General features: G+C 32.6%; 1 protein-coding gene across 1 annotated transcript in view; it reads right to left on the bottom strand.

Moving 5' to 3' along the window:
• Positions 1 to 23481, bottom strand: part of LOC118187381 (rho GTPase-activating protein 26-like) — a 349938-nt gene that overhangs the window by 220413 nt on the left and 106044 nt on the right. The gene's annotated exons all lie outside the window — the stretch shown is intronic.

The raw sequence follows: 23481 nt of genomic DNA, 5'->3' as shown, positions 1-23481 counted from the left end.
TTGATATTCTGCTATTAAACTACCTTTAGATTATGTCTACTTGAATCGTACTCACCGCAGAGTTACTTCTATCGGCGAGTTATAGTCCTGATGGCAATTAACTTCCACACGAATTTAGATCTAAAATTCAACAAAACTTTGTCCACGCTAACTGGGTTACTACTAAAGCAAGACTATAAGAATTAAAAGGTCGAATGTAATAACAATAACGCTTAATACTTAAGAGATCTGCATTTCACTACCACAATTACCAAAATTAAAGAAAGCATCTTGCTAATCCCTTCTCTAAACACTTTAAAGACACTTACCAGCCTCATTAGTAAACCAGAATCGCTGCGGTTTTAGGGAAAATATTAGCTTTTTCCAAACATACAAGAACTAGTTCTTACAGTCAACATGGTAATTTTCATTTCTCAAAGCGTGAGTTCAGTCAACAAAACTAACTTTTATATTTTCTTTCATATGCTCTTAATTCGCATAAGCTTTTGGCCCGAATGAACGCATGTGATGTGAATAAAAGATAGGATAGGACAGTATTTAATTACACTTAACTGTTAGTAAAACTTAAAATAATTGTCACAACATAACTGTTGAAAATGATGTCTGTAAGAAACAGCCATTTGTATTTTTTTTTCTGATAATATGCTTTAGCAGAGGTTAATAGAAAATAAGATGTAACTGGAAAATGCTTCGCGTCAATAATTTCGGATAAGCGCATTTATTTATACCATTCGGCATATCAAAATACAGATAGATACATTAAATTCAAGTATGAAACGAAAGATTAAATTAAAGAAATATTTCGCTTATTGACACTATCATGCAGTTTGAATCTAGATGCATACAAATACTGAAGAAGTGGGTGCTGTCAAATAATAACAGAACTTTATAATTCGTAATTGCAGCTCTAAAACTATTCTTATTAACTACATTTTCAGTAGCTGTGGAATGACATGATGACACATACTTGATGTTTTGAAAGACACATTTATGTTTATTCTGGCTACTATAGACATGTTCTCTTCATTATATAGTTGTTATCAATTTGTTTATAAAAATAATAATTTTTGATAAGAACGCATCTCGGCAATGAAAAGTTATTTTCGATAATTTCGATGAAATACTTAACATTTCGAATCATATAAGCTACATGGACTTTGAAATCAATACAAAGAGAATATGGAAAATTCATTCTCGCTCAGCGTACGATGTAGAAAGATATAAAAGATCAGCGATTTGCCCCCGCCACCTGTAACACATAACAATTGTTTAACAGTCTATTACATCTTCGCTTCTAGTGGCAAAGAAAAATAAAGCCTTTATTTACCACACGATCAATAGCAGACTTATCGCAAACTAAAGCAATCATCGCGGATCGCTGTGAGTGGAAATGGTGTGCCCATGAGTTTATTTGAGAAAGATACACTTATCTATCATTAGTTCACATTTCTTTGCTGTTCAGCTAGTAACAAGAAAACACAGCAAGTCACTGGATGGTGATATCGGAGCTGCGCAGGCAAGCAGTTTCCTTGTTTCACTGAGGTTATCGATGAATGATGAAGTCGACTGCTGAAAACGCAAACCGAAAAAAATATTTTCTGGAGTGAGCAACCATCGATCCACTTTCATGCCACGAACAGTAGACAACTCAATTTCAGGAAATCAATGCAGGGAAGATGAACCACAGTGCATAGTATCGAAAGACAAATTGTCCAATTTTCCTTGTTAAACATTTCTCGACAGAGAAAACCATCTTATATATATATATATATATATGGGCCGCGCTGCAACCAGTGCAGCCGCACCGGGGGGCAGAATTTATGGGGTAAAATTTTTAGAATTTAGAAAAACATCGTGCAGTAAAACTTAGGGATGTTAGAATTTAGGAGTTCTAAATTCTACAAATGTTTAGGAGTGTTTGATCGTCAAATTTTTCGAATTTAAGGATTCATCGGGCAACAGCAATTACGATTCGCAGAGATTGCGCCCGACGGCAAAATGCCTAGGGTCGGTCCTGTATATCCAAGCCAAAAGGCTCCCAGAGAAAATATATATGTAAAATTAGGTAAGATATTGGACTTACGATAATTTATGAGAGAAAGATTACATACTTCTGTCATTTACCCAACCAGGTTCTGCAACTTTAACTAAAACAATGCTGTGGAAATTAGCTTAAAATGCCATTTCATAATCTCAAAGAATAATTCAGTAATTTTCATTTCTACTAGGCATGAACAAATAATTTCCACTTCATAATTTAAAAAATGAAAGTAAATGTTTTCCTACCAGTTTCGCAGTAAAGGATTTAAACAAAATGTAGCAAAGCAAAATAAAACAAAAAAATTCTAAATTACTAATTCTGAAGAACAAATTACAATTTTTTTTCCCACTTCAAGGTATTGAAAACTACACAGTTTCTAATACTAAAAGCATTGACATATTGACCTAATTTCTGTGGAAAACACGTTCAGATTACAATTATCAAAACTATATAAATCTCCCAAAGGAGTTTCCATTTTCAAAAAGGAAAAAGCTAACGAAACTTTTCCCCGTCGAATTTATTGAATTAATTACTCGAGCTAAAACTTTACCCCAAAGCTGTCAAACTAATTCAAAATTCCTAACTGATAATAACCAGGGAAAATCTCTTTTAAACTTCTAACAATGGTTAAAAGGATGATAAATAGTTCTTTTATCAGACAGCTGGGTATGAAGAAGAATCCCTGCGAATACATTGTCTTTACAAACTAAAACGTACATTTTAACATTTAGTAGTAATACTTTAGATTAGTCGAAATGAAGATGCCAAGCGGTCAATTATGCACTACAGCAGCAATGGCGAAGCAATATGGAAATCGTCCATGGTTAAAACAAACGTTCAAACAATTCAAAACTTCATGTACTGATTCCGTTTCACAGTGCAAAAAATTTAAGTCACGCATGCATCATACGAAAGTTTCTTTTGATTTTCGAATTTCTAAGAATGATAATTTCCATTTCCTTCAGGTTTGTGATCAGAAGGACTTTTGCTCGACGAATCGATGATTAAGCTAAGTAATTCATCTTAATATTCTCCTACATAGGAATTCGTAAACCGGAAAATTATATTTTATTATGATCCAACTCCACTTACCTAAAAGAATTAGGAAACATTATTGAGTTCCAAAAAATATAAGATGTCTACCCCCTTCCCCAAATTTCTCTACTCATTCTAATTAAATATTATTCTATTTTTCGCGGGGGGGAAGGCGGGAACAGACTAATAAAAAGCCAATCATAAAGCTCTGCCATTACCATTCACCACCAGTAAAATCTGGTAACTTAAAAGTGATTTGATTCTATCACACAGTCCTTTCAGGCACAGGGCTCTTATGGCAGGAACTAGCAATGAAATACATTCTAACTGCATAGTTATAAAACTTTACCACATTGTTTGCGTCCCGCATGTTTATTATGCCGATGTGCTGGTGCTTTAACCAGGATTCGAATTCGATGCTAGAATAAGGCACAGTCGCTTATGATTAAAATACTTTTAAAATCTGTGACAACTTGTAACTATACTATCTATTATTAAATAATGAAGAACCTGCACACAGAACCACTAAATTTTGAAAACCCCCAGTGCTTCACCTGAGCATGTGCACTTCGAAGTCCAAATTGTGAATTCCAAACTTCTTTTTTATTGAATTTAAAAAATTTTTGATTGATTTAAGGCAGCAATTTAAAAGCAATGCATTGCCACCATTCGAAATTAAAAATATTTTCACCGGCACGCTTGTGTGTAGGCATTCGGAAAAAAAAAAAAAAAAAAAAAAAAAAAAAAATACATTTCTTTGGAATTTAATCAACAAATTATGGTATTTAAAAAATAATGTGTTGCCACAGTCTGAAACAAAATATTTTTATCTTATAGGCGTTGCCAATCGGCAAAATGTAAGAAATTTAACTTTCGAATTTAATTTGTATATTAGTGATAAACAAACTAAGCGATTTAAACTAATAAACACAGTTCTTAACAATATTTTTCAACTTTTTAATCTCATTGATTTATTAAAATGCATTTAATTTATGATTATCTAATTAAAAGCATTAAATATTCTTATGAAATCACACTAGCTGAATTCATTAAAAGTATTACACATTTTTTCTTTTTCATAATAACTGTTTAAAGCTGCTATTACCTTAAAAAGACATTTAAAAATGCATTAATTCTGACGTCGTCCTGCGAGATTGGTGATAAAGGAAGAGAGACAGTAGATTCTTGAATTTATTCTCGGAGATATTCTCGATTGCATTTTAGGAGAAGTATTGGAAGTCATCTCTCAAGTGCTTTGCTTTAATTGCATAATCCAGTCAACTTACTTTTTTTTAATAACTTTACTTTTTTTTTATTAGTGGGATTAATAAGATTTTATGTAATTTTTATAGTTTCGAATACCTCCTATAATATTTTTTATACATGAACAGAGTTAAACACTACTCTTTGTAGTAGCAAAAAGCAGCAGTAATAAACTCGTTCCTAAAGCAACAAAATTTTCATACTATAATCCTTTCAAATTAACAGAAAGCAAACATTTCAGCGGTACTTAATAGATAATATTCTTTTTTATTCTTTTTATCTATTCAAAACTATATAAATCTCCCAAAGGAGTTTCCATTTTCAAAAAGGAAAAAGCTAACGAAACTTTTCCCCGTCGAATTTATTGAATTAATTACTCGAGCTAAAACTTTACCCCAAAGCTGTCAAACTAATTCAAAATTCCTAACTGATAATAAACAGGAAAAATCTCTTTTCTTAAACTTCTAACAATGGTTAAAAGGATGATAAATAGTTCTTTTATCAGACAGCTGGGTTCTTCTTTCTTTCATACTGTTACTTCAAAAATAGGATTACAGAAAATTCATTATTACTACGCAAGACTACAAACATGAAATTCTAAATTCATCGCATTATAAGAGGAAAAAAAAAGCAAATTCAATTAAAATAAGTAATTATGTAATCGAAGTTCAAACGTAATTCTTTTTTAAAATTTTTTAAAAGTGATTTTTTATGACCAATTCTTTTCAATAAAATTTTAAGTAGTTTTAAATTCAAATTTCTTTTAATTTCATTCATAAGCATTTGTAATAAGCATTTGTGTTCAAGTACATAGCAATATCACTTGACAACACACGAAATACACCATCACCAAGTCACACGATTGCCATGGTTACCAGACTTGATGAACGTATCGAGTGAGGAATATACGAATTGTTTTATTAAAGATATTTTTAAAGTCGAATCACTACCATGTTTACAAATAACAAAGAAATCTGTGGATGGATATGGCAGTTCAAACAATAAAATTTTTATTAATAGCATCAAAACTATTGTTAATAGTCTTTGACTACAGACTTTCACTTAAGAAAGACGTAATGACTTTGCCACGTAAGTAAGCAATGAACTGTAGTCTGTATTATTAAAAACAAATAAAGAATCTGTATGTAGGTATGTATGTATGTTAATCGCTTTGTAGAAAAAAGGCGGCACCTAGAGCCTATAATAGGAAATCGTTTATATATTATAGCAGTGAATAGAAATTAAGAAAGGAAAAATTACTCTCCGAAAAGCAGCAAATCTGTTATTCTAACATTTACCTCTAAAAGTATACCTTTAATTATTTTAACCTCTTGCATGTTTTTGCACAATAAGACTAATTGACGGCAATAATAATAAAAGCATACTACGCCAAAAAATAAAAATACATTGCAGTGCGTTGCTAGAAATAAAAGTTTCACTGATCCTCTAATTTTGTGCTTTGAAATTACAAGGTCTTAAAGCCCTTTATTTTGCAGACTGTTGTAAATAAGCAAGCATTGTGTTTTCTGCCAAATTCAACAAGTTTTCCCTATATATTAATAATTATTCACGTGTTTTCCGAAGAATACCAATCAATAATGGCGCAAAACTTCACGACATAATCCTCAGCTAGCTCCCGTTATTATCTCTGATATGTTTCGTCATCTAAGCATAACATTTTTTGCTCGAACATTCTTCACGCCAGTTTCAACAAGTTGTATCAAAACAGAATCCACGATTGTTAGCGTGGGAAGGCGACCTGCTTTAACGATATTCCGACAAAGGAAGAACACAGCAAGCAGCCTCTTTGTTTGACTTCACGATACTTCTGGAACACGCACGTCCTTCATTACAGCAACATTTGCATAATCCTACGTTTTACTTGGATCTATTTCATCGTGCCAGAACTATCCTCGTCATAGTTTCCACGGCGCTTGCAGCGAAAATCAAATTTTTATTTTTTGAGTATTTTACCAACACAAATCCCAGACACGCATTCAAAGGACAAAAAGTTTCAAATACGGTGATTGATAACAGCTGTTTCAGAGGACAAAACTTTTTTGGAAATCGATTTTCGTTTGCTTATGTGCAATCGATGCTACGCAATGTGCTATGGCTAAATTAATCTTTATGTTCATTCTGGCAAAGTCACTTCCTTGCTAAATGTTACGCAATGCTATACCTTCAATAGGCAGTTTCGATGCATTTAAATCATCGGTTAAGATTATCACGTGGATTTTTTTGTGCGCTTGGTACAGCATTCACTGCAAAGATTTAATAACTGGTTCGCTTTAGTTTAATACGTTTTGTAAAGACTCGTATAATTGGAATTCTATTGCAATCATAAAAATTCTACTTTTCCATACGGTGATAATTCTAAATAACAACAATGAAATTAACAGAACTAACACTTTTCATTCATTAAAATTCTATTAATTCAATGTTTTCGAACAGAAATTTTTTGTGTAATAATAATGAACTGGAACCTCGGATCACGAAAGCTTCACCTCAAGAACAAATATTTTGAACAAAAGATGCTTCGGATGATGAACGGTGTCTCGAATTACGAACACTCAAGTCGATAAAATACGATTTTCAAAGGTGATTTGAGGTAACCTATGCCACATACTCAATACTCAAGCACTTGAAAACATTACTGTAATATTTTCATTTGCTTATCTCTCATTAAGAAGGCCCAGCAGCAAACGACTTTCAGAATCGTGGCTCCGGCCTGGAGAAAATAATGGCCATATTGGCCAGCAGAGAATTTTGAATATTTTGACACTTAAGACTTTTTTGTTATCTATGTTACGGTGACTGGGCAAAATCATGGAAATTAACAATAAAGACGTGGAGAAATTAGGAGAGACCTTTAAAAAAAGTATTAAGAAAACCATACGAGAATTGAACAAGAAAACTGATTTTATAAATAAATTTTACTATACTTTTGTTGTAATAATTACTAATTTTGGGTCAGATACCAGATCAAATCCTAGCGCCTCTAGTTGGACAGCACCTTGGCCATCTTTTAAGGAACTCTGACCCGTGGAGAATTTATCAAACGACCTCTTATGCTTCATTACTTACCCATGAATCTGCCGAGGGAATTTTCGGCTCAATGGTATCTTTAAAGCCTCCACGCCACAAAAACACTATACATTTACAAATATTTATATATTTTTCAGGATTCGAAACCGGGACCAAAGATGGGGCAGTCGGCACTGCTAACCACTATATTGATCATGGATTTATTACTTTTTCATATATGGCCATAAGTATTTTTCTCTTTTCTACACTGCAGATAAGAAAGAAGAAAACAGAAGCTAACGTTTCAAGTTTATGCACTAAACCTGATTCATATTTCATGTTAAAGAATGGAATATGTCATAAGTTATTTACGAATCCTTTTTTCTTAAAAATAAGTTTTAGCAAAGGACCTTTTTAACTCAAAGTATTTTACAACACTGCGTGTTGTAAAATACTTTTTTTCTAAATAAATATGGAAACATTCAACTTCATTTAATTTCTTGCCGCAACTTGATGCAATGGTAAGGTAATCAATCATTCTTTTTCCCTCATAAGGCTCAGAAATAGCAGGTAGAAAGCACTAGGCACAGTTATGGTTTATCAGACATAGATAATTTAATAAATGAAAGAAGAATCAAGTTTCAACCGTTCAGTCCGAAATGCATTTTATGAAGTTATCAAATTTTGACTGCATTCTACATCCAGTTATGAAAATCTTCATCCTTATGACACACAGCGTAATAAACATATCTTACATAATATTCCAGCCAAATTCCTATTTCTGAGTGAGATTTTCATGAAAAGCGTATAACTTTTACATCACTGAAAGTCAAACAAGTCAAACTAGAACTTCGTATACTCTCTTGTTTAAAGCTTAACTGCCCTGTGCTGTAATGCTGTGATTTAAAAAAAAATAGCATTTTTGAAACATTAATATAATTCGCTTTGTAAGCTCCATTCCCTATCCTTGCTTGGAAATTAAAGAAATTAACAGACATTTTAAGGCAGATTAGCAACTGAAGGATGTTAATTAATTCTAATTAAGTTAGAAAGATGTAAGATTCCTAAAATAAAAATCAAAAATACGTTTAACTAATTTCCTATAATTAGGATAATGGAATTAAAAATTTGATTCATATACTCCATACTTGTCAAATCAGCATAAAAAAGGCTAAACTGATAATCTTTTACAACATAAACAGATCAAATATAACCCAGTAACTCCCATGTTTACTATAAATGTGAAAAAAACATTTAAATATACTTATCAAAACTTATGTCCCCAATGACACGAATTTGTGTAACGGTGTATTACATATCCAGAATTTGATTCAGGTCACATCAGAATCAAAAAGTTTAACAAGTTTCTCAACATGACGTATTCAGCTGAACTCCTAATAATATTGTCATATTATAATTATGCTACCATCGTTAATCTAAACAATTTTTGTTGTTTCTGGAATTAAAATATGCTCTTTTAAAGCTAACATGAAGAGAGCTGCATGACAAAATGTTATCCAAGAAAGATAACAATTCGTTAGGCTTCGGTTAACTTCGTTAGGCTTCGGTTAAGCATGACAAAATGTTATTCAAAAATAGATAGCAATTCGTTAGGCTTCGAACAACTTCGTTAGGACTCTATTAACAAAACAGAACCACGCAACAGTGTCACACCAGCAAAGAGAAAGATACATTCCCATAATGAAACATTGCTCTTTTAGGAGCATTAGCGATTTTTCCACGGCGCCTACAGTCAGAATACATGCTTACCTACAAAGCTACCTACAGGCTGTATATTTTCAAAAATTACATTTGATTTTCAACTTTAAAGAAAGTATTCTTCAAAGCAAATTAGTATTCTTCTACTTCGCCTTGAAAAAACTCTTGAAGACTATTTGCCCAGTAAAATACGTATGCTTCGAGAGGAATAAAAATTCAGAGATTTATACGGAACCAAATTTCTTATTAATTAATTACGGACGCTTGAATAATTTACGCTTCGTTAACAATTAAAATTTTATCAGTTTTAATATTCGGAAGCAAAAATGAAGAACCGTGAAGAATCATTTAATTACAGCGAAGAAGCGTAAAGTTTAATTAATAAACCGTTCGTTCACTTTTTTTTCTTTAGCAAATAATAGACTGCATGTTAACAGTTTTATTTATCATAATAAAATAAATAAATACATACAGGGAAAAGAAAGAAAACAGAGGAAGAAGGAAAACACAAAAAATTAAAGAACTTTATAAACACATTTACAGTTTTAATTACAGCTAATTATTGCAATAGAAATTTAAAACAAAAATATCAAAACTGTTATTTGTTTAGTATAGTTAATCAAAAAGTTTAAACTGAAATAACTACGCCAATTTTTAACTGCTGTATTACTTTCATATTAAGAATTCTCCTGATACCTTTGCTAATTAGTTTATTTTACATCTTGTAATTAATTTAATTTCTCCTACGAATGAATATCCGTATCATTCAATTTATTTCCAAATTATGGAAAGCGAGTTTTACACAATGCACATCGATTTAAAAAAAAAAAAAAAAAAACTGAATTTTCTTTGGCAGGAGAGGAGGGGAGGGGAGGAGCTTATCTTAAGATGACTTTCACTAGATGTTTTAATGTACTAAGTGAGATTTTCTTCATGTTATACAATGACTATAAATATGATGAATTTCAGTTACGTTTATTTTATTACCTAATAAAATATCATTAGATGTGATATTTGGCTTGGTTTTACTAACAATTGGCTTTATGTTGATACTTTCCTTTATGTCTTGAGTCGCTATGTACTCGCTCAGACCATAGTCTATGCATATTATAGCAAGAGGTAGAGGTTAAAATGAGAAGCAATTTTAACCGATAAGAATCTGAGTAGAAATTTGATCGCTTGTGCTGCTGTTTTGTCCAGAGGGTCGCGTGTTTCAGTACAATTGAACACATGACGTTGTCACGGTTGTCAGATATTGAAAATTAGTTATGCTTCTTTTTTGTATGTATTAGTGTTGCAACTTTGCGTAAAATTGCCAGAGCCATAACCCAACCGTACAATTCCAGCAAGTAACTGTCGAGAAGAAGTTATGTAACTTGTTTTTGTATTGATTTAGGTACGAAATTAACAGTTGTGAGAAATAAAATTTTATCTAAAATTTTACTTTTTGAGTTGTATCTTGCGTCTACAGCAAATACTGAAAAGGAGCGATAATTCAATAACAGACAGAGGTAACCTCTAAAATTTAGCAGTCAGACGGCAAAAATGGTTTAATTAAGTAAACAGACATCTTTAGTTGTTATAATGCAAATATCATATCAGTTCATTTAAATATCAGGAGAAATTCTTTCATGAACTGGCATTTCTCTGATGAAAACAAAATATCAACTCAGGATTAAACACTTCACCGCTTGATTCGGAATTAACTACCTCATTACAGCGAAACACTGCATATAAACACTTCCACCGTTCTCAGAAATCTCTCTCTTAAGATCAGTATTCTTTCTCCTGTACATTGCGATTTTGACTTACGTCAGCTCTGTAAGTCAAATATCAGTTTCGGTTGAAAGGGGGAAAGAACCATTTAATTTCTGCCGGCGCAGCCTTTCCCTTGTGTCGCAGGCTTAAATGTATCGATTGTGAGCGTCACCTGCGCTTGACGGGCACTTACATGGCACTCTTTAACGCCGAATGATGACTACACGCTACTGCCCGGAATGGCAATGCCCGATTTCTGCTCTGCAAACATCGATTGGACAACAGCACGTCTTACGACTCTTAACAGCGGCGTAGGTAATCTCCAGGATCATTTTTGGAATGAAAGGGGTGACATTCAACAACAACACGTTAGGAAGTAGTCGATAATATTCCATCGACTTTTTGTCCTCCTATTGCACAGTTGAATTGAGCAACTAACGCAACACAGTACATATATATAGACGGAAAACCCTATTTCGTCCACTCTCCAATTAGATAAAAAATCATTAATAGTACATTTAATTTTGCAACAGCAAAATGAAAACACGTTTAATATGTTATCACCTGAAATCTTAAGAAAATGTTTTCAGGTACTCAGTTATTTTTAAAGAGCTTTATCATTGTCTAAAATGATGTATGATATAAATGAAGTATGTAATAAAATTTAATTGTTTTTAGTATTGATCTCTATCCTGTAGTTATTTTTCATACGCATAACCAAAACATGCATGCTTAAAACATTGCATAAAACCTAAAAATGCTATAAGGTATTTCTCCCACTTCCTTAACGTGCCTTCGTGGTGTAGTGGTTCAGCACGCTGGGCCGGTATTCCAGAGGTCCGTGGTTCAATTCCCGGCGGTTGCATATTTTTCATCTTTTCTGCTTCAAATTAACCTAATAACTCTACAAGTGGCGCCCGAACTAAAATGGTTGTGGATGATGGATCTCTCTGGCTTCCAAATATCCTAATGACTCTACAATGCAATGAAAACATTGTCTACATTGTTTCTGAATTATTTTAATCTTTTAACATTATATCTTTTTAATGTTAAAATGATTAAAATAATTCAGAAACAATCTAGACAATGTTTTTATTTTGACTTTCTTATTCATTTACAATGCTTCCCCCCTTTATTTGTTTCCTTGTTGTAGTTAGTGATTTTGACTACCATACCGATGGGCCCAAGTTTGAATCTCCGAGACGGAATGGATGTAAATCGTCTATCTTTTCACAGAAGGCAACGATTGCCCACCTATTAAATGCCTCCATAATAAAATGACTACCGCTTCTGGCCTTAGTCGTGGCCAACGCCTATAACGGCTAGTGCCCGCCATTGGAAATTATTTAAAAAAAAGTTCTTCTTTGATTTACTTACTTTCCTGTTAAGCATTCTTCAGAAGTTTAGCAATTCAGCTTATGAAGCGCATCTGTGAGCCAATTAGAAATAAAAATACTGCTAATAATTGGCCTAGTAGTCAACTAAACTCCTTGCATCTAACCTACTATAACTACACGAAACAATAACTTGCATCAAGTGTAGGACAGAAAAACGAGGTACACGGAAAAGGGATAGTGTAACGTTCAATATATAACTTTTATTTTGAAACCATTGTCTTTATTTTAAGTCTGTACATAATCCGAATTATAGCAGGAGTTCTCAACTAGGGGATAATTTTATAGTTTCAGGGTAGGGATTGCGGTCAGCCTTTCATTTATGAGTATTTAGTTTTAATTTATATATATAAAAACACTAATTTTATTCATGTTTTGTATTCATCAACATATTCTACACTTTTTGTTGTTTAATTTATAAAACACTATGAAATATCATTTAAATCTAGATTTACTTTTCGAGTTTGAAAAAGAAGCTATGGGCAAAAAAGGTTGAGAACCATTGCTTTACACCAACATATTCGTTTACAATTTACACTGTGCTCGAACATGCAATTACAAAAAAGGTTAAAAAGTAAAACTACAAGACGTAAATTTATGACTATTCATATTACATATGTGAAGTTAAGCACAACAACAAGATGTAAATTTATTCCATTAAGAATAAACATTTAAATATCGCCTTTGACCAAGCTCTATAAGTCATTTCACAATTAGATACGCTTAACATGCAGTATTTAATATTAAACTAGATAGACTCTATTTACATTTCTTGATATAAAGTAGAATTGGGGCTTTTACACTGTTTTATCACTTGATTGTGATATAGAGAGATGTCCCAATGCCACACATAATATGATCCATTACCACAACAGCAAATTAACAGAACTTTTTCTATAAAAGCAGAGGGCAATTAACGTATGAGTTCTACAAATATATTACGAAATAGGGTAATCTGCATATTAACACCTACAAATTCTTAATCAAAACGTGGATGAATATGCAAAACCAATACACATTTATAAATTGAATCAATATACAAATGCCACTCATTAGAAATCTAGAAGATCCAATATTCACGTTTATAGGGACATTTGTACAACATACACAAGTAACATAAGGTTTAATTAATAAACTCCGCATAAATGCATACTGTTAACATTAAAAAACTAGTAATAAAGTACAAGGCTTATTAGCAAGCACGTTATTAGGCCAAAAGCGACCTATTGCACCTGTTCCCCAACCACCAATATCTCGATAGGACTTTCGATTCACCATACATTTAAGTGCCCCCATGCCACACGGGCACTATACATTTACAAACACTCATGCCTTCTCCGGGATTCCAACTCCAGCCCTTCGGTACCACAGTATTCTCCTCTAACCACTATAGCGTCTGGGCGGCGGATTTAAAAACTGAAAATGAGTTTCAGGAAACATGCGCCATGTCTTCTGAAACAGATTGCAGTCCTTTATTAAATATACGAAAAAGTTCCATGTTTCAGAATTCAGTTGGCATAAATCCTAAGTTCTTGCATTGCCACTGCAACGGGCATGCCACCCCCACTTTTTTTAGATGGAAGGAATACCACGAAAATACCTCGAATATGATTTCAGTGAAAGTGTCCAGAAATTGGTTATGAATTCTGTTGGCATAAATCCGAAGTTCTTGCACTGCCACTGCAACGGGCATGGCCCTCTTTTTTTTAGATGGAAGGAATACCACGAAAAATACCTAGAATTTGATTTCAGCAAATTCTAGGTGAAAAAAAAGCGTCCAGAAACTGGTTATATCCTCCCTTTTCTGCAGCCGATTGCTTCAAGAAACCTTTGAAATATGTCTGAAAAAAACAGCATATTAATGGTAGATTAACCTCTTTACTGTCCACACAAGATTGTTAATGAAGTGCATGCAGTTGATAAACAATGTGCCCGATAATAGAAATAATATTTGGTTTGAAGTTTAATATCCTTAATCTGAGCACACTTTGTTCGTATATATTTAATTCGTCCATGTTTTTTACAATTCCCCTCCACCGTACTGTTTATTTTCTACGGCCTGAAACACCAAATTACATTATATTACACGCTCGCCAGAGGCATTATTCTAATTCGACAAAACTTTTTTTTAATATATGAGGCAAAGATCTAGTATTAATAAGTCCCTGTTGAATAATTTTAGTCAGATCCCGAATCAATCCCTGAATAATTCTTAATTGCTAAGAGTCATTATCAACCTCTTGGACATCAATATTAAATATTTTGTCGACCTATCCTGAACACTAATTTACAAACTACGAAATACAGTTCGAATGAAATTACTTGTAACTAATACTGTATTACAGATAACTTAAAATTAAAAAAGAAATCAGATTATTATGTCCACATGGGGCATTTTTTAACATTTTGCTTGATACCTTTATTTTTTAAATATCATGTTCTTCGCACTTAAACCATAAAATTCAGTTCAAGACGCAAAATAATTTTAAATTGAGCCTATCTTTAGAGTTTCCGATACACAGTCTCGCGCGCTGGAGATAAAGACGTTTTTTCTGTACAACGTTGCCACTGCTCACTTTGAAATCTCCAAATTTGGGCTTCCAGATGCCCATATTCACAGTAGGATTACGTCATTCAAAATTGGATGGATCTAGGTACCGTTGTTTTATCACAATGCGAGAAACATACATACATTTATGCAGATTCTTCATTATTAAATTCTTCAAATATAATACAGGGCGATAATGTTTGGTGGAACAGTTTTGAAAAGTTGAACGGATATTCAAAGTGATTCAACGCAAAATAGCAAAACGAAAATAATAGTCCCTCAGGGACAAAGCCCCTTCGGACTAATAAGTACTTGAGAATCATATAAAATAGAAAATTAAAACCGGTTTTTTATTAAGTATTTAATTCATGAAATTTCACATTTAAATCAAATAATAAATAACTAATAAATTAATAAGCAGCTCATACCTCTGAAAATACAAAATAACTTATTACCAGAAATGTTTAATTTCTGATACTAATTTATTGAACACCGAAGTTAAACTGTCATTTTCTTATTTTTAGTTTTTAGTTTCAGAACGTCTTTCAAATATTTTACTTTTTCTCAGTTTCAGTTTTATATCAGAGTCGCATTCTTTCTATTTTCATAAAAATAAAACGATGGGGCTACAGAAAGTGTTATGATTAAAATGAGTTTTCATAAATCCGCGGATGGCGTGCAAGTGCCAAGTTCTTAATGTGCCAGGCGACAAGGGAAATACGGACAAGAATCGTTCGCTCGGCGTCACGCTGCTAATTATTCTTGGTAGAGGGGAAGCATGGTTTCTTCCTGTGTCATTACTGTCAAGCAGCGAGGGACACATTTGCTTTGTTTCTCACAGAATACGTGTTTGGAGCGAAAAACCGTCAAAAGATAAGAATTATTATGGCAATTGATGCCAATTGAATTTTCATAATTAAATTCCTACAATTAGTACTGGTAAATACCACGAGTCACGAGAAATGCTTTATTTTGCTCACTTTTAGGCAACACATTCATTAAAAAGACAATAATGAAATAAATATTGTTCTCATGCTTAAAATGTTTCAAAAATTAATGTATTAAAATCGCATACTTAGAACCTCAAAAAATATTGTTATTTCCTTTCAAAACATTGTGACTATAACCCACCCTATCAGTAACCTATTTATATAATCTAAATTATAGCATAATGAATAAGGGAGAACCAAATCATACTTTAATTACAACCAAACAATATTTTTTCAATCAATAAATGACTTACAGTTCTAGTTTGCAAGTAATGAAAATCAAGGAACATGAGTTTCATACTAACATTAGTATTAGAATCGAGACGCATTATAATTATCATATTTCGAAAGCAAGAAATTTAGAGATAACATAAACAGCTATACAGAATACAGAATTACCATATGCACGTGAATTCGAAAATACTGCGCTATTTTGAGAATTAAAAATTCATACTGACCTTCGGTAAACGAATTCATGATCTTGAGTTAAGGATAATCTCGCAAAAGTAATGTATGAATATTATTTGATGTCGCAAGAATCTAAACAATATAATTCTAATAAACATTAAAAAATTTATAGATTAATGGTAATTAACAATTCTTGTTATACCTTATATTAGCAAAACACTAGCTGCCACTAATTTTCATCAACTCAGGATTATTAAATCATTATCAGAATTTTTCTAAATTCTGAAAATAGAGACCCTGAAGACACCGATTCGTTAAATGCACAGTCAGAACAGAATAAGCCTGTACTTCAGAAATTTTTATACATGAAACCTTCAATATGACATTGTGCACTATATCTGCAAGACAATTGACCAACAATGATTATCAGTGACTGAGTGACAGAGTTGCTTGTTTAATCAGCGAATATAAATTTCTGTGAAATGCTGAGTGATAAAGTAACTTTACGGTAAGTTACACAGGTAAATTCCTCTGAATAACTCCACCCAGCAGTACAAAATTGTATAAAAATTACTGACTACTTAAAAACTTCAAGAATATTACGCAGTGCTTGGCAGAAAAACCTAATCGATAAAAATAGTTGCCATATTAATACTAATATTAAACAAAACTATACCTATTCACAAACACACACATATCAAAATTAATAAAATTGCTCAGTTTATCATATGAAAATTAACAGTTATACAACTCACAGAATACATAGCACAAAAACACATAAAAAGAAGGAGTATATGTTATGTTAGCAGTCATAAAATGCTGTAACTCTTGTTGTTTTCATCCCGCTAGCTACAGGTGCTGATATAAATCCTATATTCTGCGGAATAATAAACCAAGTCAGCATGCTTCACTCACTCTGTGAAACCTCACCCGCAACCGCCTCTAAACTTCGAACTCTGAGCCTTCTGCTTCGAAACCTGAAACTTCTTATCTGATTCCACAATAAAGCGAGTAAATATTGTGGTAATAATAATAATATAAATAAATAAACAATAATAATATAATTCTGATAACACCAACTCTGACCAAAAAATTATCAGGTCTCGCTGAAATAAATGCAAAAAGACTAATTATTTAATAATGCCTAAATAGTAAGTAGATATACAATCATTACACAAAGGAATTAATAACGCTTTGGCGATGATTCTTTCATTACAGGTACTAGTGAAAAGCATGGAATATACCTCCGATTTGATGGGTTATGAGTAAACTAATGTTTGAATAACAACAAAATACCTCTTGAGTTACTCTTTTTAAACATATTTTGAATCACTTAGAAGGTATTTCTCCCGCCTTCTTAGCATGCCTTCTTGGTGTAGTGGTCAGCACACTCGGTGCGTATTCGAGAAGTCCGTGGTTTGAGTCCCGGCGAGAGCACCGCTCATTTTTCATCTCCCCTGATTCGAAATAACCTAATGTCTCTATACAATATTAATCTTCACTTCTCTTGCACAGTATATTTTTAATGCTAATAGAAAATAAGCTAGATCTGTCTTACTGAAATAACTGAAGTGCACAGGATAATTATTTTAACATTTTATTTTTCAACTGATGACCAGAAAAAGAGTTTGCTTTCATGGGTGTGTTACTGTTGTTTTCTTCATATCTAAAAGAAATACAGGGCAGCTTAATCTTGTTACGCCATTGGGGGGGAGGGGTTGACAGTCATATATTATTGCAGAGAAAGTTTGTAATAAACAAATGCTCCAGTAACTAAATTCAGTAACATCACAACATTTGCTTAATGTATTATTATTATAGCATAACTAGATGGAAATAAATACACCCTCCCAACACACACACACACCAAAAAGCAATTGCTAAAGTTTGCACAAAATGAACTTTTGGGCATAATGTAATATACGTTCTCACAGCATAGAAGTACTGAAAGGTAGCAAATAATAATAACTATTTATTATTATACGAATAATAATAAACCTTAGTTTATTCAACTAATAATAATAAACCTTAGTTTATTCAACTAATAATAATAAACCTTAGTTTATTCAACTAATAAATCTTAGTTGAAAGTATATTACAGTTGAACATTATAAAGGAACTATAACAATACACACTATCCTTCCCCAACCCCCTAAAATAGAGTACTGCAGAATGATGAGCAGAATGCTATAGCTGTATCTTGAAGCTCATCAAATTCTTTTGTCACAAATTGAATTCCACCGTTTTCGAAATAACAGAAAAAAAAAAAAAATCTTTCTTTCAAGAAAATGGGAAAAAAACACCATCTGTTTCTTCTCCTATGATTTGCTAAATAGAAGGGCAGGCACATGCCATGAGCAGATTCAGAGGACGTAGAATATCAGTTTTGGCGTGCGATAGCGAAATTTTTCACGCAAATTCTTTTTTTTCCAGTTAAGCTCAAAAATAAGATACCGTTATGATGGCATTCACAGTCTGGTTACTGTCAAGGCAGTATGACAGCAGTTCAGACTTTATTACTTTTCCTCGCACGTACCCAGAACACTTTATTTTCCTTTGGACCTCATCAGGTTAAATTTTTAAAAATAAATAAGTATAACTTATGACATACAAAGGTAAAATGAAAGGAGCCTAAGAAATTTATCGTATTTGGATATCTAATCAATGTGGCATTTGACTTAAGGCAGCAATAGTCTGCTTGTCAGTTGTGTTTGGAATAGCACATGGCTGAGGGTTTGCTGCCATTTAAAGTTCCTCATTAAATCTCGTATGGTCCGGAATTCTCGCTGGCATTCTTTACGACAGTGCACCAAAAAACGTTATATATGCAGGTACTTCGTTATCTTTCGACTAGTAATGAAGTTCTTCGATTCAAAAATTCAGTCATGTAATGCAACTGCTAAAGAACAAAACATTGCATAAATAAGAAAAAAGATTATATAAAGGATTTCTTATAAATGTAACTTTCGGCGATAGCTAAATAAACTTTTCTGCTTTTGAAGATGGACATTTCTATGATGGCAGGAAAAGTTTTGAAATAGTTTCAAGTATGCAAAATAAGAGTCCTTATTGTCGAATAAATTATAATTTCTTAGGACCAGAAAAAAAGCTAACAATGCCGTCAAAGACAAAAATTTCATTCTAATGAATTATGTCATGTATTTATGTCGTGGTATGATGTAAAATGTGTGAAAATTTGCTTTTTCTTATTTCATCAACTACACGTCCAGACTTACTTAACAGAAGAAGGATGATACTAATTTGCATAGTTTCTTCGAACAGAAAATTCGAAAAATACCGGATTTTTTTTTTCTTTTAAGTTCAGGCAGCTTAAACTAAACGTCTTGTAAAGACATTAGGTTATTTTGAAGCATGAAATGTGAAAAATAAGCAGTATCCTAGCCGGAACACGAACCTGAACCTTTCGAACACGCGCCGAGTGTGCTACCGTTACACCACGAAGGTATGCAGAAGGGAGGGGGAAACACCTTATATACTTCCCCATTTAAAGGGCCACTGGGGATTAGGCAACCCAATCCCCAAATCATGGTGGTAAAGAATCATCATCCACCACCTTTTAGTTCGAGCGCCATTGTAGAGACGACATTGGGATATTTTTTAGATGCAGGAGACATGAAAAATGAGTAATGCCCTCTCCGGGACTCGAACCTGGACCTCTGGAATACTCGCCGAGTGTGCTAAGGTTATACCACGAAGGTATGCAGAAAGGAGGGAGAAAATATCTCTGCCTAATCTTACCAAGCAACGAATATGTTAATCAGTTCATAATACAAAGATCGGCATTGTGCATCAGTTACTAGCATGAACAGTATCGCACAATAGGAGACATAACTTTGCTTTACCATTTATTATTCGACAGTTTTTTTTATTTAAAAACCAATTATTTAACTATACGAAACTGTTATTGTTAGCCCCACACCAAATAAGATAAAAACCGTCGCTTTATCAGTTAAAAACAATCGTAATCATAGCGATTGCATTAACAAATATTTTTTTTATTATCTCAAAATATCTGTCTTCAAAGTCGTTCCAAAAACTGCAGAACCCCTTTTCATAAAACATTTATTTATTTATTTCGACAATTCCACTAGAGATATTACACTGCCTAACAGTAATTTTTCTTAATGGTTCGTCGAAAAGAGCTGTTTCAAGAGCATAACGAATACAAAACTCTTGGGACTGCACTGGATTAACACATGCAATGTTTTCACAAAGGAAAAAAAGGAACGAAATATATTTCTAACGCAAACGATATGGGATAATTTTTTTTCCGATTTATATGATTATCAGACAAAAACTCATTATATACACTGATAAAATTATCATACATCTAGTAATTAATTGATTAAATGATGTGCAGAAAATGATTAAATGGCTTCTTTCCTTAGTCTTGCGAATGTGCATATGACTTGCATTATACAGGTATTTGAGCATAATAAAAACTTTCGCAATGTTTAATATTCACTGCAATGAGAAACTGAGAATCGTGTATGAACAAGGTAGTACATAAACCGACGGGCATGATGAGTCAAAAGCACATCAAATTACTACAACCATTTTTGGATGAAACGCTAACAAGTCTTCGGATACACCTCACTTTTGTACTGTGAGACATTCAAGCGACTGAGACGTGTAAGTGAAGAGATATGTTCTAGTATCTTCTGCAGAAATGCTAGCCTTCTTCACGGTAATAAGATTCCTCAGCTGCCTCGACCATGAAGCAGAAGCTGGGTAAAGAAGGATATTTTCATCTTTGGTTCGGTAAAAAGTTCCCTGAAAAAACAAGTTCCAGTTGGATGATAACATAAAGAGGTTGCATCTTACATTTCTGTGCGGCAGACAACAGATTTGCACCAAAAGAGCATTTTTAAATGACCTATCATGGGAACAAATACCTTAACGCTGGCACCAAAGAATACAAAGTCAACCTATCAGACGTTAAGTTTCTCTAGCGAAATTTTTTATTATATAGAATATGAGCCATTTTTCATTTTTTCGGGTGGAAGAAAAAGAAGGTAGAAAAATTAGGAATTATACAATAGCCATAACTCTTTATATTATACAAACATAAAAAAAAATAATGTGCTACTTAAGAGCTGATATCCACTATTAAAGTCAGCTCTAATCTTGGGCAACAATGGCAGCCGAGCAGGGTACCGATTTTCGGAAGATGCAGCTAAACTATTATCACAAACAACTATTAAGATTTATTTCGCTTTAAATTAATAATATCTTTAATTTATTCACGGCGCCAACTGTCTGATTGTCTAGGACAGGGCTTCTTAAACCTTTTTCAATCGCGACCCTTTTTTATCACTGAGATATTTTTGGCAACAGCAGATATTTAAATATAAAGAAATGATATAAAAATAAATATCTCCCGTAAATAATTTACTTCTTTGGTAAACAATATACATATAAAAAGAAGTAGTTTTAGATTTATTTGGAAGTAGTTTATTTTAAGGAAACGAAAGTTAAAGAAAATACTAATGAGACAGATGTGCTTGTTTTCTGCTGCATAACAAATTAAATGCTGGCGCAATATTTGACACTGCTGGACATAAAGCACCTTTAGCATGCTTCAGTGTTGAACAATATTTGGTTTTAATTAGCGTCAAAGCTGAAAAAGCAGCTGTATAAAAAATACGTTGTTCTGAATGAGAGAACGTTTAATGCTATTTCAGAAACAGTGAGAAATTTAGTTCTAACTCCGACTCAGAATTCATCAAGGATTTTTGTGAAAACTCGAGCTTTAAGTTTGAATCGCTGGGTAGTTTTACAAAGTCCTTTTGCACTTTGTATCACAGGCAATTAAGCTCATTAATATCAATTAATATAATGTCTCTAAAAGTATAATCTTATTAATGTCATATTAAAGTAATTCTTTAAAAGTCTTAAAGAATGCAGTTTCTTTAAATTTAACTACCGAACTGAATTTTCACGATCCCAAAATTTCGACTTGCGACACCATTTAGGGTCGAGCTCTCGAGCTTTCTTGAATTCCAACATGCGGCTCTTCTGGACGTTAAGTTTGGCCAACTTTATTATACACGTTACTTTCAGAATTTTTTTAAATGCACCAATTTAAAAAAAAATTAGCAACTCTTATACAAAACATAATATAAGTAATATCGCACAAATGAACTCTTATTGTTTTGTTAACTGTTATTATTTTGTTGATAGTTTTAAGTAACAGATATTTATATTCATCAGATTCTTGCTAGAATGATAAAAATAATCTACAGTCAGCAAAACTTGAACAGTATTTTCGCTGAAATGCCAAAAAAAAAAAAAAATTTTAAAGCGTCCAAAGCCATTCATTTTACTTGAAGTAAATTATCTATCTTCAAATTCTGGAATTATTTCTTTTACTAACCCAAAGGAGCTAAAAGGCTATTAGTCTTAAAGCGAGATTTAGTGTTGAATCAATATAAAAGTCTGAATCACTTTTCAAATTCTTGCCACCAAATATTACCGCCCTGAATTATATTTAAGGAAATTATGAAGAATAATAAAGAAGAAGAATAAATAATGAAGAATGTGCATGAATGTATGCATGTTTTTCACATCGTGTTTTTCGCATTGTGAAAAAACAACGGTACCTAGAGCCATAAAATTTTGAATAACGTAGACCTCCACCCGAATATGGGCACCTGTAAGCCCGAACTTTGAATTTCGAATTTTTTTATTATCTGTTTCATATTTTGTAAAACGTTAACGAATTTTTGATAAAAAAATCTCAGTGATTTCAAAGCGAGTAGTCGCAACACTATACGAGAAAATAGCATATTTATCTTTTGCGCTCCAAACTGAAAACTCCGGAAATTCTAAAGATATGCTGCTTTTAAATATTTTGTATTTCACAAAATATTTAAACACTCTGTATTTCAGTTTTGTAAAACTAACTTTAAATATTTTACTCTGTATTTCAATTTTGCGCAAACGCCGACCTACAACCTCCTTAGACTCTGAAAAGCTGTTCGAGAGCTATGGGATAAAATAACTTTTACGATAAGAAGGCTTGGAAATTACGATGTATAAAGACAGTGAAGAATAAGGGTTATCAAATACAGCATTTAAAATATAAAAAGCTTTGGTAAAATGTTTATGCAATTACAATTTTCGTCTTAAAAGCGCGCAAATAGCCCCCGTACAAGATAATAACGTTCAAATATTATCAACAAACATAGCGGTAAGTATCTATAAAAAAAGATTGCACTCAAACGCATGCAAAAAAGCTTACATGCGTTTATTGTTTTTAAAATAAACAGATAATTC

The sequence above is a fragment of the Stegodyphus dumicola genome, chromosome 9 (assembly GCF_044657685.1).
Source record: "Stegodyphus dumicola isolate Sdum_Otavi_A_Nest chromosome 9, ASM4465768v1".
Classification (NCBI taxonomy): domain Eukaryota; kingdom Metazoa; phylum Arthropoda; class Arachnida; order Araneae; family Eresidae; genus Stegodyphus; species Stegodyphus dumicola.
The sequence above is the reverse complement of the archived record's forward strand: the minus strand, read 5'-3'. Positions and strand labels throughout refer to the sequence as shown.